Here is a 20,244-nt window from a genome sequence, read left to right as displayed (position 1 = left end):
AACCAGGAGAACTCCTCCTAGGTAGTATATAACTATATTTCAGATAATTCTAACTTTTTTCATATGTTATTAAACACACAGAGGAATGAGTAGCAAATTTACAGTTCGTCCAGGAGATGTCTCTCTCTTCCTAAAATATGCCAAAGCTATTTGCGCTTCAAGGGGTCTATCTTGCATCACAGATGTTGGCTCCCCCATCCTGCAGCGATGACCTCGCAGAGAGCAATGCGCAGTCTGACCGCTGCATATGCTCTGCTCCTTTGTGGGGTTTGGCTGCTGTTTCCAGTGCAAACGCCTCATTTTTAGGTCAATGTTTTTAATAACCATGGGAGCTGAACAAACATTTGTGCTGCAGTCTTGTTTTTTCTCATGCACTTCAAACTTATGCAGCCGGCTAACTTGTTTCATTTCTAGAACCAAGTTGTACAGTTCTTTCGCTGTGACTGAAGAACACACAGGGATATCAGTGGATTTTAGGGACATCAATGGATTTTAGGGACACTGGATTTTAGCTCACTGGGGCTGGAATATGTGTTGTTGTTCTGCTAACAACCTAAAGAATATAGTTCGAACAGTAAGTATTTCAATATTCTTATTGAAATACCTCACAGAGGAATTTAATCCACATACATTTATTTTTAAATATTTTCAGTTCTACTGCAAAGAATATGCAGATTAGCAGATAATCCTATGACAGTCAATAAATAATAGTTTTGCAAATGACACAATAAAATAATTGATGCTTTCAGAAGTTGCTTTGTTTTTAGCAATACACAGGGTAGTCAAAACACTTGCAGTCCTATGTTTTCTGGATCTACTGGTTTTATTCTCATCATTGTAGTGGCTTTACACTGTACTTCATGAAATTAGATAAACCAAACTGCTTTTGTGAGGAGACAGACACAGAAACCTCTTTTATATAGGCAGAAAAAGTTGACAGCCTGGTCAGTCCAGTGATTTTACTGTGTATTTTTTCATGAATTTCATCGACTTACTGATGAGCTTCACTGGGAATTACAGGAATTATGACAGGAATTTTTTCTCATGGGATAAATACTGAAATATATATGAAATTTTAGTCTCGTGAATAGGTCATTGGACTTTCAGATGTTTTAGAGGAAAAATAATTGGATTTATATGAGCATTTACTGACTACTGTCATTGGAGAATGAAGTACTGGCCTATGTGGTGGTACCAGGCGACTCTGTGTACTTGGGAATTGGCTGTCTGGCCAGCTTTGTGAAGATCAAGAGGGAGGCAGGACAGGCGGATGCATTAATGGAGTTACTGTGCTTCTGGAAAGAAACAAACAGCTGAGCATACACATTTTCCCCAAAACTGCTCAAGAAAAGAAAAGGGGCAGCAAGATGTCCCCAGCAAAAAAAAGTGGGGACAAAGAAACAAGGTTGAGACTTTGTCAAAAAAATCAGGCCATTCACACTCCAGTATAGATTCAGTTTTGAGGGACTTCCAGGTTTGATTTGAAGCCTCCAGGGACAGGAGCTGTCCTGTGGCAAGTCTGGAAACAATACTTCAGCTGGCAAGAGTGGCAGGCCTCAGGGGTGAAAAAAGAGAAGTTTCATCTAGGCTTTCTACACTCAAGGCATCAAGACAAAATGCTGTTCATTTGTGTTATTCTTCATTACATGACTCCCCTCAGGGACTGAGAAGCTCCTTAAAGACTCATAACTGAGCTAAACAACTGAAAAAGGAACTGCTTGTAACTTTCAGAGGTTGACTTCCAGGGTCTTTGCATATTAGAGAAAAAGATACCGTTTTCCCACACTTTTAGGGACCTATTTTTTACTTTAACAGCACAAAACTACTATTTTGTCTTTAAAACCACACCAAGCAGTAAAGGTATTACATGGTAATTATGGAGACCTGTTGAATAGCACGTTTCTTGGACACTGAGAATAAGAGCAGAGTGTCCTGTGTGCTGTGGAAATGTTCCTATTACTCAGCTGGCTGGCATGGAAGCTCTTATTGTTGGTGTTTTTGTTTTTGTGTTCTGCTTTGCAGCTGCGCTCCCTCCAGGAAGACATGCGGGTGCTTCTGCTGACTCAGTCCTAGCCAGAGTCCCCTGAATGCACTGGATCTACCTGATTCTTGGAGAGCCTGGAAGTCATTTTCAGCTGAGTATAATTTATTTTGAAGTCTAGTCAAATGGTGCAGCCAGATAGAGCAGTTGATTGTCCTGGAGAAAACAAAATCTCGAAATGGAACTTTAAATTAAAAAAAAAACAGTGAGAGGGGGAAGGGCTACTTTGTAACATCCCTAGAAAAGCAAAAACTTTATCTCAAACGCCAGAGTGATGTGAGCAGCTGGAAGGACTGGATTAAAGACTTGAACTTTTGGGTGGAATTTTGAGAGTCAAAGAAGTATTTCTGCATGCCACTCCCCCTGTCAGCAGCCAGCCTGAACCCACCTGCCTTTCTACTGGGAGTGCCTGGAAAACTTCACATTATCCTTTTCTAAACTGTATTCCTGCTCTTCTGACATCACATTCAAGCCACAATCTTGAAGCTTCTGCCATTAATATGTTGATCAACTTCTTGCATTTGATGGCCAGGAGGGCCCACAAGGACCAGCGAGGACAGTAGGGTTCAAGTCCATTTTGAATGAATTCTCCTTTGAATTCTTGCCTGTCCTTCACAAAATAACTAGATTTTAAAAAGTTACACATGGGATGGATTCACCAGTAACCAGTCGTACCAGGTGTTAGTTATCCTTGCTGTTAAAATATGTACATTCTATCCTGATAATTTGGCTGTAAGTAGTTTCCAACCAGCCACAAGTAGATGTTTTCACTTTTACTTCAGAGCTGAAGAAAAAAATCAACTTCAGTGGTGGCCACATTTTCACACCTATGTGTCAGCTTCTCTGCTTGGACATTAGCACCTTCATTCAGACTCGTTCAGGTAGAGAGCTCACTAAAGATGAGGATGGACCTGCATCCTGAGGTGTGCTGTGACACCTCAGGCAGTGTCACACATAAATACCCCAAACAAGTCTGAATTACCTACCAGGCTATTTATAAGGAGCAATATTATTCTACTAACACAGTATTGCCTTCACCTAAGCCACCTGCCTATAGAGTTTTCCCCAGATAAGCTGAGCTTAGAGCCCACTGGCCCACCAGCTGGGTCATCAGGCTGAGCTGGGCAGGGAGCAGCATGAAGGGGTACCTGGGGTGATGCTTACAGTGCTGCACACAAGACAGTGTGCAGAGAGTGAATGTTGTCGTGGAGCTTGCCAGAAGGAGCAGTCAGGGGAACATCTGGAAAGCAGTAGGAACTGAGGAGCAATAGGATCTGTTCTAGGACACAGCACACTGCTTACACTGACAAAATTCAGATAGTTTTCAAAATGGACATCTTTTCAGCTCTGTAGAGCCTGCCTGAGTGAATAGTAGTGGGTTTGGTTTTTTTTATTTTTTTTTCTTGTGTAACTGAATTTTGAACTCATTGTAAATATATGTTTATTAAAGCGTGTCTTCTAAAAGAATAATTTATTTGTAGTAAATTTCCTCCAACGCTTAGCCAATGGGTCTAATTTGGCTACACATATTTGCAGACACTCTTCATGTTTATTTTACAGAGCTATATGTTTGCAGATCCTATTTTACTGTCTAATAGCACTGGATCTTATCCATCCCTTTCGTCATCTCATTTTTTTCCCTGAGAAGCTCACTGTATGAATTCCAAATTCCTAATTTCATCCTGATGTAGTCCTTGCAAGGCTTCTGCTTGGAGAACAATGGGAGAGTCAGTAAAATTTCAGTACAACTCCTGAATGTTTGTATAAGTGACTTCTGCAGTTTTTCCTCACGTTTATACCAGAATGGATTACAAGCCTTTGCATATTTCTTATGCTGTGTAGAGACCTTGATGTGTGATCAGGTTACCATGATCTAAACAAGTTACTACAGGTCAGCTGAGAAGCAGTAATTCCTGCATATGTAGCACAAACTACCACCAAGTTATGTGATTTAGATAACTTTCCCTAAATGCAAGGTTTTACCAAATTATTTTGTATATGACAAGCCTGAACATTCAGATCGAAGTGGTTTCCATTGGTGTAATTTTTAATGACTTCTAAATCACTGCAAGTGGGGAACTTATCTGAGCTTCATCTTTGTGTAAAATATACAATTATCTCAGCTTCTGCACTGAACCCAGGAAAGTGGTCCTTCAGCTGCCACTGATGTATCTACAGTGTTTTAAAATTACATGAAGGTGTCTTTAGGCAGAAGGTTTGCAGTAGCTTTTTCATGTGCTGTTTTGAAGCCTGCTGTGCAGGTACTGTGTTCTGGATGCTCTGATAAAGATGGTGCCGTCTCCATTGGTGGGGTTTTCTTTTATCTGTTTGCCCTAACCTGGCTAGAGCAGTGGAAACCCTTCAGGAGAAGGGGTAACCTTCTGGGCCAAGTGGATTGTGAAGAGAAAATTTTCTTAGGTACAACAAGAGGATGGTGTGACTGTTATTCAAGGTAAAAGAACACCGAAAAATGATGGAGCACAGAGGAAGGGTGAGGAAAGGATCCACCATGCAGGGACACAATGAGCAAGAGAGACTGGCTTTCACATCATTTATTCAACAACTTATCTAGAGCTTCTGAGCCTTACCAATTTAAATTTTCTTTGTACTAGCAATACTTCCTACTAAAGATTGGGAATCTTTGCATTTTCAGTGAGTTGATCTCATACCCTTTTCTTTTCCAACATGCATTCATAGTGCAGATATGCCTCTGTGCTCTCTCTCTTACTTAAATAACACTGCATTGCAAACAAAGGGAACTTTTAGCACAGGACATTGACCTCTATTTGGAAAGAAAGGTAAGAGTTGGGAGAGTGGCTGATGAGCTCCTTAAAGTTTGTAGTCTGGCTCATGAGAGCTGTTCATTTTGTACTTCCCATGCAGTGAAGGAGTGTGAGAACTGAGAAATGGACTACAAGGATACACACTCAGGCATGTCTGATTGGGACCCCTTCCCAGACCAACATTTCTGAACATTCTCTTGAAATAAACATAAAGGTGTGGAAAGCACCTTTGAAGAGGAGATGCATGCCCCTGGGCTGGAGAAATAGGAAGATGAGGAAGATCAGGAAGACATCTGGCTGTCAGGGCCTGAGTGATGCTTTGAATTGCACCATAGGCAAGGTTGCCTGTGCTTCAAGCTCATTACTGTGCTGTCATCCTCCGTTACAATGGCTAGAATGACAATACCAATACTTTGGACTGGAAGTGACCATCAGCGACAAGAAGACACTGTGCCCTGGTACATAAAGGGAAAGAGGCCCTCCTTTCCCTCCTTCTACCTCTATATCCTTAGTAAAATCTGATTGTATTAAATAATTATATGATTTCTAGTTGGACACCAGTGATGGGGTGAAGGTAGAGCCTACATCAGCTCTCTTACCTACTGCATGCCACTGTTTGGCTTGCTGATTTTTTATTATCAAATCAATAATCTTCCCCATACTCAGGGTAGATTTTTCCATCAGGGCCATTCCTTATTTGAGCACACCAGTTTGATATCCTTGTCAGCTAGCTGACATAAACAGTTAGGCCAATATGATACTGTTGTAAAGTCACAGAGGGTCACATCGTGTGTCTTATGTGTAGGGAAAAAAATCCATTTTCCTTGTTTCTCTACTAAGGAAAAATTGCTGTTTCTTCAGAGCAATAGCTAATTTCCATGACCAGCTGTAAACAATTACTAAGCTGCCTGCCTTGATGATTTATAGCTTAGTTATAAAAGCGTGTACTTCTGCCAGGCTGCTTGCTAAGCCCAGAGGAAGACCCTGAGTTAATGGTGATGACGCTATTTTATCACCTGCTGTGAACTAATTCTAGGAACTAGTCAGACTTTTCTGAGGAAAATGCCTTGCAATGTGAAATCAATAAAGTTGATATTCTTTCTCATTTTTTCCCCTCTGTGTGTGGGAATAGACCAATATGTAGATGTGATTTTGGGAGAAAAGGTGCTTGTTTCCAGGATGAAATTTCTGGTCCAAACCAGAGATGACAGTAACATAAAGACAATAGAACAGAGCATGGTCCAGTGAAGATAGGACCCTTGGGGAAAATATGAGAAATTGAAGAAAGTTCATGTTTTGAATTTGCTGCTAATTTAAATCCAGTGTGAATTCCTTTGTAACCTGCTATTTAGGCAGATATTTTTGTTTTCATTAAACCCTGTGAAAGATCCCAGTTTTATCACATTGCAGAATGCATAAATTTTGATTTAAAAAATCAACTAGCTTTTCAAGGTGGGAAAATTACTTCCTACAGAAATGTAATAAGAAAAACCAGATAACTCTTTTCTTAGATTTTTTTTTGGCTTAGTACTTGGTATCTTTTAATGGTTAAAATTCAATGGTAAACAAATCGTGGCATGTTAGCAGTTATTCTAAAACTTCTTTTTAAGCTACATGTATCAAGCACCCTGGAGTTTTTGTTTGTTTGTGATAGTTGTTTTGTGTGATCATCTGTTATTAATTACAGTATTGTTGGTCAACTGGCTGTTCTAGTGATCAGTGGCATTGTTACAAAAGTATGTACACTCCCTTAGTATGTGGGTGGTGGTGGCAATTGTGCTGATATAGTTTTGTCTTTTTCATGGGACAGAGCTTAAGATCTTTTTGGGTTCCTTCATTTCTACCAGATCTCAATTCTTTTTACTTTTCTTTTTTGAGGTGTTTGCAACTTTACACTGACATAGGAATGGATCTTCTGGAAGTATATGGATTTTTACCTTCTATAATAGATGCATAGTGCTCAGGAAGATAAGATACATATGCTGTCTAGGGATATCAGAAAAAGGTTATTTAGCATCTTATTAACTGACAATTTTATTTTTGTGTGACTACTCTCTAAAATGCAAAATAACACAATGAGAAATAGATTTTAAATTAGACAGTGGATTCTAAGAGAAAAATCAAGCCTGTAATTTTTATATCAGATGGTAAATAAAGGTTTTATGAACCTCATCTCAGAAGGAATTCAGCCACCAATGTGGCATTTCTGTGCTACTTTATCATGTTTGTGTACTGTGTTTTCATATACTTGTGCTTTAAGACTTAGCATTAGAAAACTTGTGGGTTGTTTTTACTGTTTTGTTTGCTTGTTTGTTTTTGTTATTGGTTTTGTTTTGGTTTGTTTTAATGACACTAGCGTTTAAGAGTTGATGATTTCTTGTGCTGGACAGTGTAACACGAAACCGGAATCACTGCTACCAATGAGAGCTGCCAGGACAACAGACATACAGCTATTAACTGTGAAACTGCTGCTGTAATTAGCAAGTGTGATGTCAAACAGACATTTCTGGGAAGCTTTATGTTCTTCAGACTCTGAGTGCTAGTGGGAGCATTGGAGAAGGATAGATTTTGGACAGGGAGCCTTTAATATTGCTGCAAAGACGAGTGCCGTGAACCTAGTCCTCCCGTACACAGACAACTTCAGAAAAGAATTCCTCTTACCTTGTTGCTTTACAAGCAAATTTCACAGTCAAACCAGCTCTTACTGCTATAGTTTAGCTAAAATACTGCTTTGGACAACCATATTCTATACAATAGAGTCGATGAATTAATCTGTATCTAACTTGAGTAACAATCCATAGTGATCCTAATGTTTACAACAAACACCTTTGGTGTATTCTGGTTAAAGCTGCCAAAGAAATTCAGGATTACTCACTAATTTTTAAACTTGATGCATTATCCTTTGTCAGTTAGAATAATGCAGTGATGTAAACCAGCATAATGTTAGTTGGACTTTGGCCAAGAAGTGCTCTATTGGACTTTTCATTGAATTGTTGTGATGGAACTGGGTGAAACTTGCTTAATAGTCCTGTACCTTTTCATTAAGGATGAAAACAACAGGTAGATAAACACTTTCATCAAATATCAGTGAAAGCAATAATTATCTTTGTCCAAACCACAGAACTAGAGCTAAAACTTCAGTTTCAGGCTATGTATGTCTTTCTATGGCTATTGTTGTGAGTTTAGGGCCAGTGACTTGATTGGGTGGGGCACTTTGTGTACATACAAAGGAATTAAGAGTAGAAATTACTAAAGGTGTATAAAAAAAAAAAAAGATATCAGATAATTTTTGCCTGTTTCAGAGGTGTATTGTAGAGAGCCGGGCTGTGCAAAGCAGAAGGCCAGGGAGAGCAGTCCTTCCTGTGAATCACTGGAGCTGCCAGGATGAGAGGGGACACAACCAGAAAGATTAAGTTGTTACACCATCATCCATGGACAAAGCATTTGCTAAATTAATTTACTGAGATCTTTGCACAGGGTAACCCTCACCCAAGAAGTCAAATCTGTTGAACAGGAAGGCCAGTCACTGCCTAGATGGTGATGGGAGTCTCTGCTGAGAGTGTCCTTGCAATGGCAATCTTCAGCCAGACAGAGTGAGATTCCTTGAACCTTCCTTCTGCTCTGCTCATGCAACTATGCGGGTCTGGGGTCCTACACAGAATCACAGAATATCCTGAGTTGGAAGGTGCCCACAAGGATCATTGAAAACCAACTCCTGGCACTGCAGAGGACACTGCCAAGAATCACATCATGTGCCTGAGAGCATTGTCCAGATATTTCTTGAGCTCTGTCAGGCTTGGTGCTGTGGCCACTTCCCTGGGGAGCCTGTTCCAGTGCCCAGCCACCCTCTGAGTGAAGAAACTTTTTATAATATCCAATCTAAACCACCCCTGACATGACTTCATGTTGTTCCCTCTGGTCCTATTGCTGGTCACCAGAGAGCAGAGATCGGTGCTTGCCCTTCCACTTCCCCTTGTGAGGATGCTGTAGACTGCTATGAGGTCTGTGTGACCACTCCATTACAGGCGTGACTCTGCACTACACATTATAGCAAAGTCCTTAAAAATTCTGTCTTGGTTATGTACAAATGAATGCACTACATGATCCCTTCTGCACTTACAGGAATGGTTTCTATTGACTATTTACAAATATCTGTATACTCTTTTGTTAATTATACAGCAGAAACTGCCTGGAGAAGTCCTCAGCCTGGGCCAGATTCTCCATTCTAGATGCTAACACTAAATCTCTAGGACTGCCTGAAATTCCCACCTGGACTTCTCCTGCAGAAATTAGGCAAAGGTTTTGCTATGAGGCTTGCAGCAAGTTTGATCACCATTTCTTGGTTCAGTCCCTTGTGTCACCTCTGCAGAGACTAGTTCTGGGACCACCCAGGGAACTAATGCCTAAGTGTGCATCCTGATACCAGCTGCAGCACAGCTGTGACTGCAGGACAAACTTGAATTTCATCCTTAACTCATAAATTAAAATCAATAGTTCTTGCCCGAAGTACAAAAAAAAACCCCAAAGCAATAAACCTGATTTGATAAGGCCAATGATCTACTTCTGCAGATGTAAAAGACAGACCATATATATTGTCTGGATTCAAAATGGGGAATGATGTTACTTCCTTTTGGCAGCTGTTTGGCCATTTGGAAAATGTTTCCTGTGCTGAATGTGCGCAGGGTAATATGGTTCATCATTGCTGTTCACTGAAAATAAGAAATACTACCAAGTAAAGTGTTTTGCACTTACAGTCCTGATTCCTGCTTGTACTAAGGCTCTTTTGTGTGAGCCTGGAAATATACTGAGCACTTGAAGCAAGTGCTCATTTTGCTGAAGATGTCCTTTGCTGAAGAGCTGTGAGTTTAAGGGAGGCTCAGTCACTAGAGGAAACCCAAGCTAGCTCAGTGTCTTCAGAGTTCTTGTTTTCTCTTGTTCATAGATCAGGACATGTTACTGTTCTGGGCAGGAGAAGACAGCTCCCTAGTGTCCTCACTTATGTGCGCTGTGTTGAAAGCAGGAAAAGTAAATGGAACAGCTGGTACATTAAATTCATGCCTTCTAAATCACTTCACTGTGGTGATAACAACGCTATCAATATCCTCATTCACTTGTCTGCTACATAGTCTTTTTTGTTTGAGTGTTCACAGGTCCCTTTATGTCACAAGACTTCTCCAACTGAAAGCACCACTGTCCAAGTATTTCAAGTGACAAGGGACATTTCTATTTTTATTTAAGATTATACTTCCGCTGTTGACATGGAATATCTGTGGTAATGGAAGTGTTAAAGGGGACGTTTCCATCTCTGAAGTGATTCTGGATAGAAGAAGGAATTGCTATCGTGTGCCAAAGGTTTGTGCCTTAGTATAGGTCATGCAGAACTTGGACAGCATTTTGGGTACAGTGTTAGGTTTCTTTAGCTTTGAACCATTTATATCCATCTAGACTAGTGCTGTAAAATGCGTTTTTCTAAAGCATAGCTTTGACCTCTCTTTCTGTCCTTTCTGCTGCAACTTCTCTGGCACATCAAATACAATTTTTTCTTTGTTCTTAGTGGTTTTTTTGGCCTAATCTCCATCACCTATCTGATTTTCAGTACTGAGAAGGTGGCTTCTTTCTCTGATCAGCCCTGTTTGACTCATGTTATTGCACTGTCACTTCGTGGTCACTGGTCTATTCATCTCCATCTAATCCTCTGTCTTCTATTTAGCTCATTAGAACCTCTCCAGGGAGAAGTTCTTGTTTTCTGTGTTGGCAGTTAATGCAGTTATGTCCTGGGATTCCACTGGGGATCCGAGGCTATTTGAAAATATATATTAATAGGATATGAATTAGTAAATACAACCTTATGCAGAGGGATGGGAATGTGAGAGGAGCTAAAGTGATACTCTGAGGCTTTCCACATTAGCTAGTAGTGGTGCCTAGCAAGAGCAAATAAGCAGAGAAATGGTTCTGCACGACCTGCTGTATGAGGTGTGTCCTTGTGCTGGGGGCTGTTTCCAGCTAGCTCTAAGCTGGTCCCATGGCCTGGAAGCTCACTGACAGCCAGAGCACACCTTCTGCTTTTGTTTCCTTTGGGGAATATGGTGTGTGCTCTGAGACTGCTCTGTGATGTGAAACACAGTAAGTGATGTTGGGGGCTATTAGGATGTTCACGTCAGAAGTGTCCTCCTGAGCCAAACTAAAGTGCTTATGTAGTAGGCACACCCTCATTACCTGAGAACCTTTAGTACAATTTGTCATTATGACATGAAATTAGTAAAATGCATAAATATTTCTCCAAGGTAATATTTTTTTCTGATTGAGATCTGAATTATAAATTGATGTTTATCAGCCTAGAGTGACTTGTCAGAAGAGACAAATGCTTTCCTTTTACATATGTGTTTGCACTGACAGGCATAGCTTTTTAGAGAGCAGCAAATGGAACACTATGGAAAAACTTTTAACATTGGAGCCAGAGGTTTAGTTTGAACCTGCAATGTAAGACCTTAGAGTATGCCAACCAAGAGTATCTTGAATGTAACAGATTTCAAAGATCTGCCTTGTCTTCTTGAATCTTAGGGTATTTTGTAGTAAACTTATTCTTTTAAAATTTCATCATACTTTTCACCTAGCTAAATCCTGATTCTTACATAGGCAGCCATGGATGGTAATGAAACTGGAGAGAATAGAGAGATAAAAAAGAGATATCTATGTATGTGTAATCAAGAACTGTTACATATTTTTTATTTCATTATTTGACTTGTGCTGACTTCTGGATTAATAGTTATTCACACTGCCATTTATTTTTGACTATGACATGGTAAGTAAAGCAAAATGCTACATTTGCCTTGGTACTACCAGACTAGTAAATTGACGTAAAACAGTGGAATGATGAAATAAGATACAGAAACATTACTTTCCAATGTCTGTAATACTGTAGCGAGCTGCAGATTTAGTTTGGTACCTGTACAGTCTTAAACTTGGCTTAAAATGAAAACTTTTAAAACCCTTTATCTTTCAGTATATTGTTCTTATTCCTTTTGCTGTTTTTTTCTCTTTTCCAAGTGACTTGATTTCTTTGTTCTGTTATGTTTAATAAAATCTGCAAAGAAACTTAAGCCTTAAATATCTGTTTTGTATCTTTCTTCTTCTAGTTAAAACATCAATTTCCATTCCTTACAAATACTAATTGCACAGAAGGCTGTGTGACTAGACATGTGCATGTGTGTTTGTATGTAATATCTTGCTTCCTCTTTTCAAAGCATTGTCCAAACACCAGCTAATTGATTTGACATGCTAAAGGAGAAACTCAGTGCAACCAAGACATCTTGGTATGAAAGACATTTCCAGTCATCTCCGTTCAATAATTGCAACCACAACTCCAAAGATGATACAGATGCAAATTGAAATGTGTGATCTTGTTCTATCTGGATTTGATTTCTTTCCCCTTTTGCTCTGAAATACTCATCCTCCCCTTCCTGCTGGGATCAATGATGCCTGGGACTGCCACGTACAGTGTAGCTATACAAGCCCAGAGTGATTGAATTTTACTCCAGGGATACAACCCCAATTCCCTCTTCTTCTTCAATGGAACTGGTCCTAATTTCATGCATATTCTGTGAGTTATATCCAAAATGAAGGTCTGAATGAAATCTCTTAGGAGGGGGATGGGAAATCATGATCCTTATCTTCTATTAGGCCCCATTCTGAGATCATGGTTCTCTTATCTCTTTCCAAATTTTATTTTTCCATATGGGAGTACAATAAATTGTTGTTGACTAGTGAATACCCCTACGACTTCTGCAGAGCATAAATCACACTATACATCTTGAAGTTCCAAAACATATCACACCAGAGGAAGATAGTGAGCATCAAGTCTGTACAGATGGAAGGTTTTTAGTACCTTAGGTAGTCCAAACATTTTGCTAACTATGTGAAATCAACCAAAAGCTTTGAAATTACTGCTGATTTTACCTGAAGGACTCTCAGATGCCATTGAAAAGTCAGAAGACACTTGTAACCCTGTCTCCTCATCTATGTATTAGCACATATTGTGCCAGAAAGTTTCAACCATATTTTCTTCTGTGCTTGTGGAACACAAAGTCGTGGCAGTCAACCATCATCTACACAGAAGATGATGACCTGGAGCAGCTGTGAGCATCGTTTTGTCTACTTGCCTCACCAGTTTTCTGTCCATGTAGCTGATTCAGGAGCAGGCAGTGGACTGTCCTGAGTATGACTGTGCATGGCAGTGTGTGACACCACAGCTCTACCTCAGGGCATGACCCCGGGGTGGAAGGTACTCATTAGCACATGGATGCTGCAGGAGGGGTAAGAACACAGTATGGGGGATAGAGTAGGAGTCTGGTCTTTGAGTGGACTTCAAGCACAGGTGAGATGTAACCAAATAATGCAAGAAAAGAGTTCATAAATACGCTCACAGTTTCTGATGTTCCTCCAGAGCTCACAGGACTAGAGAACATAAGCTTCCTAGATGCAGATTTTCTGGTACTTTTTTCTTCCAGTTAGATAAAATTTAAAAAATACCATTAAAATATCACTTTTTTGCAATTTTTTTTCCATCTCCTCACAGGTCACAGCATGTCAAATTTTAGCATCTCATGTTGAAATTTGAAATCCATTTAAATCTCTGTAAGCAAAGGTGCAAGGGCTCTACAGGAGGAGACAGCATGGTTGTGCCTGGTGGAAGCTGCCCACCTGACTTGGCTGCTGCAGCAAGGCCATTTTGAGTGGCTGAAACCCGTCCAGAGAAGGGCAACGAAGCTGGTGAAGAGTTTGGAGCACAAGTCCTATGAGGAGTGGTTGAGGGAGCTGGGCTTATTTAGCCCAGAGAAAAGGAGGCTCTGAGGAGACCTTCTCACTCTTTGCAACTACCTGAAAGGAGGTTGTAGCTGGCGGGGAAAGGGGGGGTCCAAGCTCTTCTTCTAGTAACAAGCAATAGAACCAGAGGAAATGGCCTGAAGTTTTACCAGGGGAGGTTTAGATTGGATATTATGAAAAATTTCTTCCCTGTAAGGGTTGTAAAGCATTGGAACAGGCTGCCCAGGCAAGCGCTGGAGTCACCATCCCTGGAGGTATTGAAAAGATGTGTAGGGGTGGCACTTAGGAACATGATTTAGTGGTGAACTTAGTAGTGCTGAATTAACAGTTATACTTGATGATCTCCAGGGTCTTTTCCAACTTAAACAATTCTGTGATTCTGTAAGAACAAACACTGATGTCATACTCACGTTTTTCTAGTAAGACATCTTTATATCATTGAATTTCAGTGGCCACAAGCAGACAAGAGCACAAAACTCACGAATTCCATGATTCTGTTATTTTTCAATAGATGTGTGTTATTTTTTTAATGCTTCACTCTTTATATCAGATTAAAGTTCTCAGTAAGAAACAGCTGTTTAATAACCTCCTGTAGTCTCTTAAATGCAGATCAATGTGGTTCTGTGGCCTAGGAATTATGAGGCAATGGATGTAGTCTGAATACTGCCACACAAAGTTTATTTGACTTTATTTTATTTTATTTTGTTTCATCCATTTTTTTCATTATACTTTGAAAATAAAGAGATACCTTAGATTTTGGCCAGTATAATAGCACTAAAAGACTAAAGGAAACTGGACATTACTTCCGTCTGCTCAGATAAGTATAAAACTGCAAGTGGGTGAAATGAATCCCCTTGATACAGTAGACATATGAACTGTATTAGAGGGTAGAAGGGCTGTGAGTTCATAACCACCACCTTACCCACTCACAATTGCACTAATGGATGTTATGACATTTAAAATTTTGGCAAACTGCCTCGAATGGCCTGTTCGAAGCTAGTTCCATGCTGAAGAGACAGCCCTACAAGGCAACTTGATGAAAATAGAGTGACTTCAATGGGCTTGCACAAAACAAAACTTTCAGGCCTTGGTGGCAATTTCCTATTATTCTTTCTTCCTTTTTCTGTTTTAAATTGAGGTAATCTACATTTAATTTTCTTTAAAGACACGAAAAAGCTCCTTACCCAGGCCCTGTGGCTGACTGACCAGCTAGTACTGTGAGAAAAATTGTTTTCCAAAAGAAAGTGGATACTTGCATGAATATATAGTGGAATAGTGCATATGGCAGGCTATTTCACGTTAAGCAAGTTTATCACTATAACAGGTATTTGGGGTACAATTAACAATGAAATCTATTTCTGGCATTTCTATGTCTTCCAAAGCTATTTTGAAATCAGAAGAATTGGGAGAAGTTTTGTGAGAGGGAGAAATAAAATTCCTTAAGCTGGTATTGCTGTTGAATCCCTCGGCAATAAGACCTTTCCAGGAGTCTTCTCCTGATAATTTTTTCTGACAATTCTCTGAAAATATTTTTCAAGCTGTTGGTGTCTTGCAAATTCCTCCTCCAGATGTGAGTGTGTTTGTATGACATATTTCACAGCAGAAGTTGCTCAGTTGTGCATGGCAGTTTGGGTCAAGAGTGCAGGTTTGAGGGTTATCTCCTGCTTGTCCCAGCAAACCATGCTCTGCTTCACTTTACAGAGAGGCCTCAGGCGATGGAGGGTATATGTGGTGAGCCTCAGCTGTTATAGGCAGCCTGGAGCTGATTGGAATGAAAACCCATGAAATAGATTCAACACCCGTGTCCTCATTTTCAGCTACTCATCATTCTTATAAACATCCTGTCCCTTCCAAAACCACCTGTCAAACAAGATGCTTTTACTATCTGTAAGGAATTGCCCACTGCAGGTTATTTCTGAATGAAAAGGGAAATCACCCCTGTGGTCCTTTGAGAGACAAGACAGGGAACATAGAAAAGTGTTTCTTGCTTTTTTTATTGAAAAGCTTGCAGTCTTATAATTTAGTCTGTGTCTGTGTATTTAAGTCTGAAAGGCTAATAACCAACTTTACAGTGCTGTTCTCTGGCTAGCTGGAAAGTATAACACAGCGATACTTCACACTGTTTGATGTTAGTTGTGTCTTTTTTTTTCATCCTTCCTGAAGTAAAGATTACATTAGAAGGAATATGCTCTTGTTTCAGCAAGCAGAGCCAACTGGCAACCAGCTTGGTGTTTGTATTGCAGCTGTTTTTTCTCCAGAGCATAGATTTTAACATTGTGCAAAACAGTATCGTTAGTCCAGATCTTTCCTCTGCCTTGTGGATATAAAAGTGGGAGTCTGTGGCAGCAGAGATCTATATCGGGTATGTGTTGCTGTAGGAAACACCTGGATGCCGTAGATTTTAATGTTTCTGATGGTTTAAAAATGGGAAAAAATATGTAGAGAGAAGAGTACTTTTTTCTTGTGTAGCATATAAGCAGTATTTTGCAGCCTTGACTATGTTCCAAAGGAAATGGACAAAATGAAAACTGAAAAAGAAAACCACAACAAAACTATTCTGAGCAACCCCACTGTCTCTGATAAAACTAATCTGGGAGACTCATACCCAGTTTCAACTTCTTTACTCCATGAATGGCTCCATAGAACAGGACTTAAGAATGCCTTCAGATCAGTGCATGTTCCAAGATTTTTCCTGCAACCATGGACCAGTTTCTGAGAAATGTCCATTCCTGGCTGCCTGGATAAATTTACTGTAAAGCAAAAAGTCTGTTGTAGTGGTTTTGATTATGGTCTAGAACATGGCCCTTTGAACAACACTACCAAAAAGTATCAAAGTGCCAAGGAAGCAGTTTATGGACAGCACTAAGATCTTTAGGCTGAGATGACATTCCAAGAGAAGACAGCATAGAGAAGGGAGTGCATGTTAATGTAATTGTGCTTGTTTACAATGTTGGTGCAGCAGTTTGAAATATTCTGGTTTACTAATATTTTTTAAGAGTTTCTGGCTTCAGTCACAACTGTTTACAGTAATTAATGTTTCTAATAAGAGAATAATCAAAAATTTTAGCTGATTTGAAGCTACAGAATAAAATCTTTCACCCTGGTGAACTCAGTGGGGCCAGAGTGCAGTGGCTGTAAACTGGCACAGGTCCATGAAGCCTCACCCAGCTTTGCTGCAGTGGAACAATGAGCCGAATGATGCTTTCAGTTTGTTAACTGACTGGGGTAGATCGTGTATCCATCCAGGGAACATGATGTGCAGAAGTTGCAGCTTGGCTCTGGATGAATACCAGTGCTCTGTGAATCATAGCTGAATCCCATGTACTTGTGAGCCAAGTGGGCCTGGGAAAAGCCAGGTCAGTTTTGCTTAGTTCAGGTTTCCAAGGTGTTTTTGGAATGTGAAACTTTCTGCCTATTTTGTACTCTACAGCCCCAAGGCCAGTGGTAAGCTGGGTATCTCCTGGTTCTTGAGTAGCACTTTCAGTGGCTGTGTGACATATGAGACAAACAGTACTACCAGAAGAGTTTCTCAAGCACATTCATTTTTACTATTTTTTTTTTTTAAAGTGCTAGAAAAGTTACAGACCCCTTTCCTAGACTCTGCACACCCTGCTCCAATTCTGACCTCATTTTTCCTGTGAGTCTTTCTTTGGAGAGTGTCCTAGGCTTGGCGGGTTTGCTTCTCTTTTTTCTTCCTCCAGGTTGGTCTTCTGGCATGTGGTCTGGTTGCTCTCTTTTATCAGTTGGATTTCCTTATTGAATTTAACTCTATTTTGCTCAACTTTTTGCTGAACTTTCACACAACTGAATTTCAGCCACCAGATGGACCCATCCCAAAAAATCACTGTCCTCAGAACTGGTCCTGTTTCTGAGTTATTCAAGGACTCATGTTGCTAATCCACTGTCAGGTGTCCCCCTCTCTTCTGTTCCTTCCTAGGGAAATAGAAAAAATTGTTATTACTGAAGTCGAGCAATTGCCACAGAGAATGGAGTTCACAATGCAAGCAGGCATGTACAATTTTGTGCAGAGTTGCTGCACTCCACCACATGCTCTATTTAATGGCAAATGAGTAACAGATATGTATGTATTTCATGTGCAGAGTAGCAGAACCTCATTCTTTTAAACTTAGACATCTTTTCAAAGCATATGAGCTTAAGTGTAGAGAATATTGAAGTGGAACAACTAATTCATAGTCCCTAGCATAGCACAGAGCTGTCCCCACTGAATGAGGTTTTTCTCAAAAAAAAAAAAAAATTCTTTCATGGAAAATGTAAATGTCCCCATATCATAAAATTTAATCACTTCAAGGAAAATATACTACTTCAGATTTATCCATACATATGAAGAATCAAAACTAACTTGTTATTGAAAATAAAGCAGGACAGTTTGGACTATGATGCATTAGCTGTTCCCTTATTAATTTATGATGTGATCTTGTTCTCTCCCTTTTAACTGACGCTGGTGGTTGTAGCATAGTACTTCATCTGGTAATGAACAAAATGTAATCTTACAGTATTCCACACTTCATTGAGAAATAGCAAAGCTCTAGTGTAATATTCATTCTATCACCTTTCATAATAGGTGAAGATATGTTTTGGCACAAGATGCCTCTAGTCACCAAATACCTGGCCCTTAGCCCAGAGAAGTAAAATTTCTGGCCCCACATCTTACACACTGTTGTCTGTGGCTTAATCATGAGAATAATTGCTTGAAACTGCTGCTGCTGCCTGTGCCCAGGCAGCTTGGACCTACAAGACCAATCTTAATCATATGTGGGGATCACAAACAGTAGACCATTGGCAGAATCACTGAAAATATTCTCTTTTGCTTCAGTAGGCTTTGGATCTTGGGTTACCATGGTGAAGTCTCACAGTGCATCTCATTGTATCAGAGATGGGAGACCACGCCAGGGGTTGATACTGAAGCACATGGTTGTTCAGCATCACCAGCAGCCTGGACAGCGGGTGCACCCTCAGCAAACCTGTGATGGCCCTCAGCCAAGGGGACTGATGGATGTGACCACTTGGCATAGCAACCCCAGAAAAGTTGGCTGCACCAGCAAAGCCCCCATGAGGACCAGCAAAGAAAACCTGAACATCTAGAGGAATAACTCCCCGCTCGGCTGTAGTTTGGGAAGTGACGGGCTCAATGGCAGATCAAGGAGGTGGATGCCAGGTTGAACATGAGCCACCTCTGCATTCTCATTGCAAACAGACCAAACTTCATATTGAGATACACGATGAGAATCTTGGTCTGCAGATCAAGGAAAGCTACTGTCTTTTTCTGCTGTGTGGCTAGAGCAGGGGTGGAACAAGTTACCCAGGGAGGTTGTGAAGTCTCTTCTAGGGGTTTTCAATGCAATATTAGACAAAGCTACAGCTGACCTCATCTACTTGGTGATACTCCTGCTGTGGGTGGAAAGTTGGACCACAAACTTCAGAGATCTCTTCCAAACAACTTCTACGATTCTAGTTTAACTATGATACCTATAATTGTAGGTGTCATAGCATTGGATAATAAAGCAGTGGATAATAAGACCAAACTAAAAACATATTAAACCCAGAAACCATCAGACCAAATACACAGTAGTACAGAGCTAAATAAATCTAACACTGAAAATTCATTCATACTGCAAACAAAAATACTCTCTGGTTGTTGATGAGAAATCTTGAGAAACCTAGTCAAAAGAAGATAAAATGCAAGGCAGAGGAAGAAGTTACATGAAACAAGAGGAAGGATTACAATAAATATGTTAATTAAGAATGTTAGTATCATTGCAGCAAACATTTCTCTCATAAAGGTCCCCACATCAGCTTGAACAGCAGCCTTAGAAGTGAAAGCTAGAACACCTCCATTTATTTTCATGCCTTTGTGTATAAAACTCAGCACGTTAATTTGGCATTTAATGCATATGTCTTCACATAAATCTGCATAATGGGATGCAAGATTTACTCCTTTTGAGGCTTAATATCTCAACCTCACATCTGTCTGAAATAGGCAGGAAACTGCACTGATAGAAAAGTTGCCTGTAGGGTATCTCACGTGGCAACATAAAAGAGTTAGAAAGCTGAAGACAGCCTGGTATAACAATATGTACCTTCAGTCACGTAGGTGAACATGAGCACTTTTGTCCTGGCTCACTGTGCTTAGGCATTGGTCTACAGAGTGAAAAGATGCATGGATAGCATGTTCAAAAATGCTCCATAGTCAGATCCTGAAAGAATCTGAGTGAAAATGCAAATGATGCAAATGAAATGTAAAGCAAGAAGTCCAAATTACTGCCTAGTCAGGTTTCCAAAAAGAGATAAGGAGATTAAGCCCCATTTTCCCATTCTGAATTGTACCTATGAAGTCAGAAACATCATTTTCGAAATGCACTAAGGCATCAGAATGGAGGCCTAGATCCATGAAAGGGCATAGACCTTGGAGAACCTAGCTCCAAGGCACTTCTTGCCCTGCTACAGTCAGAGTACTATTTTAAAGCTGCACAGATTTAATTTTATGGAAAAACATGAAATATTTATTGGGACAGAAAGAGCAGAAGTATCACAAGTAGTACAGAACTTTGTGGCTCTCAGGCATGATGACAGGGAGCT

Source organism: Pseudopipra pipra, chromosome 1 (genome assembly GCF_036250125.1).
Source record: "Pseudopipra pipra isolate bDixPip1 chromosome 1, bDixPip1.hap1, whole genome shotgun sequence".
In the NCBI taxonomy this organism is placed as follows: Eukaryota; Metazoa; Chordata; class Aves; order Passeriformes; family Pipridae; genus Pseudopipra; species Pseudopipra pipra.
The sequence above is the reverse complement of the archived record's forward strand: the minus strand, read 5'-3'. Positions refer to the sequence as shown.